The 11,896-nt window shown below is 29.6% G+C and overlaps 1 long non-coding RNA gene across 1 annotated transcript; it reads right to left on the bottom strand.

Annotated features, from left to right (window-relative positions):
* Positions 1-3,980: 3,980 nt before the first annotated feature.
* Positions 3,981-6,611, bottom strand: LOC132922822 (uncharacterized). Its single transcript, XR_009661060.1, has 3 exons — positions 6,259-6,611; positions 5,478-5,626; positions 3,981-4,544 (listed from the first exon to the last, which is right to left on the bottom strand). It is a non-coding gene; the product is annotated as an uncharacterized LOC132922822 (long non-coding RNA).
* Positions 6,612-11,896: the final 5,285 nt, after the last annotated feature.

Here is an 11,896-nt window from a genome sequence, read left to right as displayed (position 1 = left end):
GATGATTAAAAAAAAATTAAAATTAAAAAATGGAATAATGATAATACTTTTAAAACAATAATAAATTAAAAAATGTATAAAAAATATTTATAATGTTAAAAATTATGGTTTCTGTGATTCCCAAAATGCTGCTATATCTTTTAAGATGGTATCAAACGGATCACTAGTGTTTAGTTTTGATCGCCACATAAATTTCACCACGTAAGTCTAAAAAATTTCTGTCAGTATACCTCTATACGTTTTTTGTTGCCCCATTTGGCCGAACCCAATAACAGTCTCTTGACATTTTGTGTGTGAGCTTCTGAGTTAGGGTCCACGAAATTAAGCCTATGGTTAACTTGATTATGTTGAAATCCATGTTGTATCAAATTAGCATAAGCTTTCCAGCTGTCAGAAAAACTTGTAGAACCATGTCCAATATATCGGTTAATGATAGGTCATAGGTATATCAATGTATTTATTGTTATATTGATGATGGGGCTATAACAAACCCGAGTGGCTGGGTTCTAAAGTTTTCACTCGCCGTGGCGGAGCTATAACAAATCAGTACCGTTTATTTAATCAATAACACATTTTTAAATTTTTAAAATCATATCAGAAGTGCAGAGTGGAGGGCAAATGCCCGTTTGCACTCGCGTGAACTTTTATTTCCGTGGTCATTTTTTTGTCTATCGTCAATCCACTCAATCCTGTATTATAAACAAAAAATATTTGACTTTATTGATCCCAAAATGTAATTTCTGTACGAGCCACTAGTTCGCATTAAAGTAACTTATATTGAGGTTGAAAAACGTAGCTATTAACTCTCATCAAATCTTAATAACTTGAACATTTTGAGAGAATTTGGTGCCAATTAGATAAGTGGTTACGGTCGTTCCGTATATATAGTATAATTAACAAACATACAATCATTTTTGTATATAACAATATAAGAAAATAGGGTAGAAGAGATATTACCTAACTATAATATATAAAAATTATAACATAAAATAAATACAAAGACCAATAAAGTGTTTGATAAGAATTACGATTGTTTTTTTTCTGAACGTGAATTATTCTAACCGACAGTTATAGACGTTATAGTACAGGGGTGGCTAGCGAGAAGAGATAACTACAGTCGTGTGATATAAAATTTATTCACATAAAAATGAATCATTCAACCACCGAATAGATTAAATCTATTCTGTGATTCTAGATTTTGTTTTTAGAAGAGTTTTTAAGATGTTTATGATGTATATTTGGTAAATTAATTATAAAAAACAGTAGGTATTTAATTAAACATGGACATTCTAGTCCCTTCTATTTTTTTTCCAGTTCGAGCACTGGTGGTAAGTACTAAGTAGTAAGTTGTAGGATTACGTATTTGAATTATTAATTAAACATATAAATAAAACATGTAAGACATATTCACCTATATCTACGGCCAAATCAGCAGAGACAATGTTTTGTTTAATAAATTATGCTGATAAAAGTTCAAAATACAGTAAAGGTAATATAGTAATTAATTGATAATTCATTTAAAATTTTTAATTAGGTATATAGTTATTCGTTATTTTTGCAATTTTTCTTTTTGGGTGAACAACGTACAACGGTCGTTGTCTTCTATTATACGCGCCAATTACACTGAGTAGTGCATACATTTGATTATTTGAATAGGTACTTACTGAATGATACAATAATATAATGATTATTATTATTGTTGTTGATGATTGTTGAAATATTTAAACGCGCGCAAATTTTTTAGTTAGGTTAACGGGTTTGCCGCTCTTTTCACCAGATATCATCCTACATCCGTGTCCCGGAATCTATACGTGCGCAGAGTCGGTGTGTTCATCTATCATACGGTGAATTAATATCAATAATATTTATTACCTGTCACAATAGTTTTACTTCATAAATCCTCAAAATTGACTGTCCCCTTCGTGGCAAACTATTGTCCGAAAAACATTGAGTCTATTTTTTCATTTCAGATTGAAGACAAGCTATATATTGATTAAAAATGTTTAAGTTGTCTCTCACCAAACAATAACTAATTTTCCTTATTATTTTCTCTTTTCCTCTAACAACTATTTATTATAAATTCCCTTGACACGTCTTATGTGACTTGCAAAGTTACAAACCAGGAACTTTGTTATTCTTTTGAGTTTTTATTTGTATAATTCAATTGTAAGTTATTAACTTTATGTTTGATTAATCACTTATCATACTTAACCTTTTTATTTCATTAGATTGTGGCCTGCTCTGTTATGGGATAAAATATAATAATCAATCTATATCTCGCGGTTAGCCATCATTTCTAAAATTCATCTCTATCTAATATTCTAATGCCGGCCAAAATCTATAAACTTAATGTTTTTGTATTGTACATAGTACTTACCTAAATGCCCATTGAAATATTGCATTTTACTTATGTCAACATATTACAACACATTTGATATTATCTAGATTATTAATTAATAACCCTGTAGTGAATACATTTAGTGTAGCTACAGTCACGTATATATTTTTGTGAGAGGAGGGAAGGGGCGTATAAATACCAGTCTCCAGGGCTAAATAAAATAAATCAGAATTAAAGATCAGAATGAAATCGCTTAGTGAAAATTAGGATATCTGATAAAAATGTAGTAGGTATATTATATATACTATATAGTATTATCGTATTTATGCCCATTATTGTACATTATGTAGAATCGTGTAAACTGTAACTAATCAACTAAATTACTAAACCAATACTAATTTATATTATATTATAATAATAAGTGACATACGTGTGTCCATTATCATTTATTACCATTTATACCGAATGTATTTTCTTTTCGTTTTTACGTACATTCTTAATTACAGTTCGACTCCACTCGTGTTTTTCGTTGATATTATGAATACCTATATCTACAACATTGGAAAGCTGAAAAATGTAGTGTTATTTTACTATAAATTAGCACAATGTAATACTTACTATTACTTATACTAACTTATGTTACTCATGGGCTATAGCCTATGGTTATATCGAAGTAAATTATTTTATTCAGTTTGTTGATAATTGTGTAATATAGGTACTCAATGGTTCAATCCAAGGTTCGTGTATTTTTTTAGCTGATATATAAATACTAGGCGACTCAATTGTCACTTAGTGAATAAGAAATATTTCGTGTTAAAACGCATAATATTTTTTATGTTAATCTTACGGGAAATGGGAAATATATTATATGTAATAATAAACAATATAGAAGAAATATGCAATATTTGTGAGCGGAAGCCGGAAGTAGAGTGTGAAATTATTTAGATTACTTTTAAAATGCTGTTTTACATATGGTCATAAGTATGTCAAAACAAGATTGGAAACATACCTATAAGCATTGATTATACTAGTATACTAGTATTTATAATCAATGCTATAAGGTAACTTTCCGACGGGTTTGTCCCACAAAACATACCAACTTCAAACATATTTCATCCATTGACACAATTATACAATCGCGGAAATCTATGATCGTGAGGTTAGCCTGATTATATTCATCATTTATAGTCGATTAAAAAAAAATGTATGTACCCACTATATTATATCCTTTATATTTATACTTGAAATGAAAAAAGAAATTAGAAACACATTTTGTTATTATTATTAATACAATAATAACCGTACATATATATTATTATTACATTAAATATGAATTCAATTTTAATTTTCGATACTAGGTACAGTAAAATTTTTCTGAAGTTAATGAATCGCAATGAATTTTTACTGGTCAGTTAGTTTCATGTTTAACATTTTAACAAAATGTTGAAATTAGAATAATACATATATAATATATGTAGAAGTACCCAACTATATAAAATTATTAAAAATATACCAAAGGTTATTCAAAAGGCTATTTAATATGATAAAATTGCGGAAAATCTGACTACCTAAATTTATTGTTTTGAATTTCAACACTCAGGTCTTAAATCTAATCATATCATATACATAGTTAAAACATTAAATTGTTACATACATGAGTTTTATTAAAAAATTTCATTTTAAATATATATATTATACAAATATGTATTAATCAATTAAACATAATAATATTTATTTTTTTAAACATAGTTTGTATAAAATCTATTTTATATTGGTTTACAATATAATATATTTAAAAGATGATTATTAATTATTATTATATTTCTTATACATCAATGACATAATATACATATATATGAAAATGTATTTAAATAAATATAAAAATAATTACAGACAAAATGTAATGAAAGATAGTAATAGTAGCACAATATAAGTAAGATTTCAATCAACCCCGTACGAAAGGCAAACTTATTTCAGGTACCGAGTAAAAAATACAAAAAGTTAGTTTGTTTGCCTAACTGAAACGTAGTAGGGGTTGTTCTTGAAACTTTCATTTCGAACTACCAAGGGAAGAAAAGTGCTTATATTTAATTATATACATTAGATTTATTAATATAATAAATCATGGTTATTTAGCAACTAGGTTTTGGAAACAATGGTTTCGGCCTGTTGATGGTTATATCGGTCGAAGTCTTCATTTTAGTTCCTGAAACATATAATCGTAATATATTCGATTATGAAAATTTCATTTATTTTAAAATTTTAAAAATAATTATCACCATAATAATAGTTTTTTCTAAGGTCTAATTATAAATTGTATATTATAAGAATATGGTAAAAACATTGTTTTTTGCTAAACGTTTACTAGTAAAATTAAATAATTTACTCTCCTTAGTTTATAGAAACAACAGAAACTAATAAAAGAAGTTTAACGTTCATATGGTTTAGGTTAGGGGCTTCATACATTTTAGAATATAAGAAATAATTTTTGATTGAAAATACTATAGATTGGTTGTTAATTGTGGTTAGTCGACTAATTAGGTTTTAATTCGATGAATTTAATTTTCAATATAAAAATATTAAATGTGCATACACTAAATAACATTAAACTGTTATTATTAAAATTGTTTTTTTGAATGTTATTTATTTTTTTAGAGTTCAGTTAAAATAAATGCGTTATAATTAATTTATATGTAATATAATATATAATTATTATGAAAAAAATTTCATCTGGAAACAAAAATAAAAAAAAATCTTAAAGATAAAAGGCATAATGCGGTTCAAAGCATCATAACACCTATTTTCAATCGAGGACTAAAAATCTTTGTCTATCCCATTAGGTGAGAATTAATTATACAAAAATACACATTGATACCTAACCTAATCTATGGAATGGTAACAACTATTAACAAATACATTTTATTATCAACTACATTGATTAATTTTGGTTTTAAATTAATTTTAATTTCACCCAACAATTTTATAAATGTGGTGGCGAATCAAAATATGTTATTTAACCTGTACGGCTGTATAAACCGAGTTTATTCCTTATGAAAATAATATAAATACTAAAATACGTTCAAGTGGATGGAATAGTGTTTTTAGAAGTAAAAATCGTCAATAAATTATTTTGACTTACCGATGTGACGGAAATCCGCGTATTGCATAATGTGCAGGTCGATTTGATTTTGAAAAGCGCTATTCCTTCAATTTTGAACAGCCGTTATAGGTCTAGGTCGGCTGTTAGAACCGTCTAATCCAGGCTGGCAGCTTCGGTGGTTCTTCGTTCTAAAAAAAAAAAATGAATCAAACAATGTTAACATTACGGAAACGAAAAAAGACAGAAAATAATTTTTATCAATTTGATATATCATTTATGTTTTTAATACCACCGCAAAACAGACGGTCTGTAATATACCTAATTAAATAATTATAACGATATAATCCGCTACAATAATACGTATAATGTATACAAATAGGTACAGATACGATGTATCTACCTACTATAGATCTATAGCAGGCTAATTGCGATTATCTACATTAAACGGAAATTAAATATGTAGTAAAAGTATAGAAACAGAAAAAAAATTGTCCGTCGATGTACATATCTACGACATATAAATGGACCCTTTAACTATGAATTAGAATCGATTATATTTTGTCGATTAAAATACGATTATGTTTCGATAATCGCTGTCCTACACGTCAAACTCCAATATTTATATATGTGTATACATGCTATATCATCAAATGTGGACAATGCGCATGTCGTATAATATTGTACGTGACACGTCCTAAATTCCTAAATCGATTTTCAGATAATTTAATATGATTGTTAATATATTAGAGGTCAGTATATTATATTTTATAGTGATTAATGATAATTGTATATAAATGAATATTATAATAATTATTGTTACCGGTCGATTTTCGAGCACAACGACACGCTATTTCCTATACTGCTGCACATCGTGTAGGTATATATAATTATAATATTGTATAATCAATGAAAATAATATGTGAAAATGATGTTATGAGCGTCTCGTCAATATTGGCGGGAAAAAAATAATTTGAAAAAATTGTTTGAAATTATAAAATTGAATCCCGCAATGTTCAATGGCTGGAACACGTGTGCGCCGACGGGTAGATGTAGTTGAACTGAACTCGTACTCATCGCAGAGCCATCATCGTCGCCGTCGTTTTAGCCGTCACCGCCGCCGCCTCCACCGACGCCGCCGCCGCCACCGTTTTTATCTTTCTTCGCGCGCGCGTCTGCCGCGAGATAAATGAGATCAGTCGGCCGGTCCGAATAAAATATAGTGCAGCGTACCTATATAATATATATATATATATATGATATTACCGCGGGCTCTTTTTAGAACACGTCGTTATAAAATACGCGTTTTTGTGTGTGCGTTTTGAGATCACGTGCGTGATATATTATACAGAGTGATTCGCACCTGCAAGTCGCCTTACTCGCCTGCATATAAATATATAATAGTATAATACGCACACACACACACATATATATATATATATATGTGGACGTTACTAGGCCTTTAATTTAAAGTTTTTCGAGGGTTAGGGAAAGGATGAGAGCTGGAGAGTTGACATTTTTTTAATCACAAAACTAGGTACGGGGCCACTATAGTCATCAAGTCATCACCCACACACATGTTTTTGCACTACAGCCACTACGGGTATATTAAATATTTTTTGAGATAGGTAATTTATATTAAACGATTTAAACGTAATTGGTACTTTTAATATTGCACATTATAATATACATTTACATTAGATGTAGAAAAAATAAAGTTGACAATTTTACTAAGCGCATTTACCCAAAATAATTTGAGTGATCTTCAAATAATTTTAGGCGGTATGGACTTTAGCCTCACACCAGTCACGCCAGTCACACCAATCTCCCCTGACACGTTATATCCTTATGGTGATCAAACATTGTATGATGCCCCCTTTTTATTCTTTAATAATGCAGTTCTTATAGTTTTTAAAATTGTATGTTATTTCGAAAACCACATTTACATATATAGTGTACTTTGAGTTGGTATACCGTAAACCATTTAATAAGAACGCATTGTGTGGTGAAACTTTTAACTTACTTATTTCATACAAACGAGAATCAAAATTTATGTTTCTGTAAATAATGTAAATATTGTTGATATTAAAATTATACAGGTGATTTTTTTGAAGATGTTGATTCATTCGAATCAACATTTACGAGTAATTTTTCTAGTTGTTCAACTTCATGCAAAATAATAATGACCCTTAATAATGCTTTTATAGCAGTTATAAAATTGTTGTAATGTATATTTAGTTTATATAGTACTTAATAATATGATGATTAGACAAATTTTATAAATTATTAAAGACTAATACGTTATTAATAATTTTAAAATCATCATATAGGTAGCCTCAATTTATTTAAACCCATAATTATTATGGATTATTATCCTTATAATACTTAAAGTTTAATAACTTAGAAACTATGCTAATTAAAAATTGTATTAAAATAACAGGTCTCTGTTCAGCAGTTTACAATGAAAAGGATAGTCCCTTAGAAAAAATAATTTAGCATAGTTCAAGAATATTCTTTAGATGGCATAAATAATTCAAGTAATTGAAATATGGTCTTTAAATAATAAGTATACTTAAAATTCCAAAAATTCTAAAATATTGAATAAATTCATTATTAAAGGAAAAAATGGGGTGACGCCCGGTGAATCACCCTGTATACATATATGTATATATATGTTAACTGTTCGCGGCACGGTATCCGACGAGAGAGAACACCTAACGGGCGGCCTTGACCCCTAAACTCGACCGCGTACAGATGATAACACATATATCGCCTATTGCTATATAATAATAATAATAGTAATAATGTGCGCGCGTTCGAAAAGTATTTCTTTTTTCTCCTTACTCCCCCTCCTCATACTCCACCCATTTTTTCCAGTTCTTCTGTCCTGAAGGCCCCCACCATTATTTTTTCCTATTCTCTTCAATCACGCCTTTTCTCGCGCGCGGTTCCGCCTTTTTCTCTTTGTGGCGGATTTTTTCCTCTCCCCCCCCATGATTTTCTCTTCTTTTCGTTTCTCTTCTCCGGCATATGTGTATACATTTATTGTAATATTCTCTTTTTTGGTCTCTGGAGAAAGGCGTATACAATATATGTGTATAATGGGTATATGAAACGGTAGCCGTCGTGGCCGTGCGGGGTATCAAAAAAAATTACAGTAATATCCACAAATTTTACGTCACAAGACCGTTATAATACGGTTTCGGACCCATTTCAAACCTGTCCCGTTACACGCTGCGCTCGGCTACTGGTTATGAAAAACGTAAAACGCCGAAAATGTATCAGTTTTAGGGGATTTTTCGGATCGCCGTGTTTACAGTTATAACTTATAGTACTTTCTCCCCGGAACTCCAATGACCTGTTCCGTTAGTTTCAGATAAAAAAGAAAATGATACATTAACACAGATATGGATGGTATACAGCTGCTACTACGTATTATATGCATATAGACGTCGAACGCTAACCTGCTTTGTAAGCGTCGCATTGTGTCGTCCCGGACCACGCATTATTGTTGAGTAGGTACCTAGTCGTACTGAAAATAAAAATAAAAGAAATGGAAGCCAAACGGTAGGTGATTTGGATGATTTATATACTTTGAGCACATGAAAAATATGTGTCTAAATCGACAAATTCAAGCAGGGATCAATACAGTTGTGTGATATCGCCGCGTGTACCTACCGTATACTTCTATTGCGCGTATTTTAAATCGCCATGGGGTATTTGACCGTTTACTGCTTATTATATTATTAGGTAGTTTGGTTATACCTATACACTTTAGTCTTTAGTATAAATGCACTATGCAACATTATTATATAAGTGTATAATACTATTATAGCTATTATAGTTATTACAATTATAATTCACGAACAGAATAATTAAAACGTAATTGTGTTTATTCATTAAAATGATCAGCAAACGAAATTAAGTTGGATGTTTACATAGTATAGGGATCTATCTATACATATAGAGTATACACACTACACACACATATATACACATAAACACACACACACACGCGCGCCTTTTTATTGAGAGCGTTATACACGGGTTTCTTATGAAACATTAGATGCATAAACAATATTTAACGATTTAACATTGAAAAACAAGCAGAAAATTGACATTTTATCATTAGTAGTTGTTTCACGAGGTCAAATGAAAACTAATATTGCATTTTAAATAATTTAACAAATATCTGTATGAATTTACTATGTAATTATGACGATCGATTTTGTCATAATATACATCACAATAAAATCATTATATGTTATAAAATAAACAGATACACTACTGTAATTTTTTTATAATTACTATGAGTATAATAAACAATAATATAACGTATAAAACGTCTAGGGTGGGTAGGGTTACCATACGCCCATACACGTCCTGTTTAAGACGGGATTGTCTCTTTTTTGAGCATCATGTCCCCTTGCCTCGACGACTTCGAACGAGACGCATTTTGTCCCGTTTTAGTAGATAGTCCCGTTATCTCCATTATATTATTATATACATATGGGTATGTGTAAAAGAAAACGCATACGTGTGGCCGTGCGGGTATGTACGCACACCTGTGCATGAAAAAAAAATAAAAAATATTGTTACTCTTTTATATATTGAATAATTATTGAATTCAAAGTTAATAGTTAAAAAACAACATTTTTTGTGTATAATAATGAGCGTCGAGTGACTATTATACGAACAGTTGTCAGCAACAAGCGTGATGAGACCTATACTAATAGGTGTAATATTATTAACCCCTACAATAAGGGACTTTACCATATACATATATATATATATGTGTAACAAGAAAACATTATCTCCATAATATAAAAATATAAAAATCACCGTGTACTATTATTGGAGGTTTTTATTTTTTAGAGTTAAACCTAAATCGTTTGTCCGGTTTTGTTTTTTTTTTTCATAACTATATGGTCACCCTAAATGTATATATTTGATTTAAAACTTTTTTCCATTAAATTATGGAATAACGCATATTTTAAATAGTTTATAATCTTACTAATACACGTGTTTCAGACTCCACGCGTGTACCGGAATATAATATAATAGTGGAGTACGTCTACCTACTGCGGGGAGAATAACGGTGAAATGTTCATAAGAAAATACGTTATACTAGACACGAAATTCGATTATTTGAATGGAAACCGAAGACTTTCTTTATTGTCGGTAATGTATTGGATGAAAAAAAAAGAGAACATCTCCGAACTCTCTCTGATAACTGAATATAATATGTAAATCGTTTCAATATATGTTTACAACTGAAGCATATATCTTAATGCATACTTTAAAAGAACACAATATAAAGATATAAATAAACCACCTCAAGAGGACAACGTACGCAAAATTCACCATTATTGTCTCCGTCTCTCTCGATCGTTCTTCACGTGCGAAACTCGATAAAATCACTCGTCGTACATTAAAGTATTAAACTATTTATTATACATACTTAATATGAATACAATAAATATATTTATTTGTAGTATACACTTAGTATGGGTAATTTGTAATGTTATGTATTATACGTATTATTCTCTATTTAACAGCAAGCACTAGCTATAGCAGTGGATTAATAACAATTGAAATGTAATATATATATACATATATGTATTAAATAAACCTATTCAGCTAACGAACTGTTACGAAAATCAAAGAAGAGAAAATGTCTATTAACCTTGTGATTATTTATTTGTCGATATACATTTATAGTTTAACACCATATAAGTATAATACTTTGGTGGAAAATAGTTTTTACGTATACATATATAGGTTTAATTACCCGATATTTTATATATTTACAACTCTCTCTCTCTCTTTATATATGTTTATTGTATATGTGTATATTATATATATATATTATACATCCTTCTTACTATATGTATCTAACTCTCTCTCTTTCTCTCTCTCTCTCTCTCTCTCGAAAACGAAGAATAAAATTATGAAGGTACAACGTGGCGTGTGCTCTTCTTTAAGTTCCAAAAAATAGGACAGGTCAATACACTCTTATATATATGTTATTATTAATTTAACATTTTCGGTGCGAGGGAATATTATTATTCGATATAGGCATTATATGTACGATCGCGCGCGCGTAATAATTTCACGTTACTCGCGTCTCGAATAATTCGTCTGATAGATAAAGGGGCAATTGATCACATGTACGGATCGTTAATAATATTAACGGTTTATTTTAATTGCAATATTTTATGTATATATTATTTAGTTTTGCGATCTATTAACGATCTGCCTATATGTAGCTCGTATAACACATTACGTATATGTTTATTGTATATATAGTATATTATATTATTGTTCTTTTATTATTGTTGGTTTTTTTTTTGTAGAATGCGACCAGATGCGTAGGGTCAATTTGTTCTTTACCGGGAAAAAATTTAAAAAAGCCTATTTACAGTTACGCCAACCCATATGTATATGTATTATACACACGT

The sequence above is a fragment of the Rhopalosiphum padi genome, chromosome 2 (genome assembly GCF_020882245.1).
Source record: "Rhopalosiphum padi isolate XX-2018 chromosome 2, ASM2088224v1, whole genome shotgun sequence".
Classification (NCBI taxonomy): domain Eukaryota; kingdom Metazoa; phylum Arthropoda; class Insecta; order Hemiptera; family Aphididae; genus Rhopalosiphum; species Rhopalosiphum padi.
This window is presented reverse-complemented; position numbering and strand designations above follow the sequence as displayed.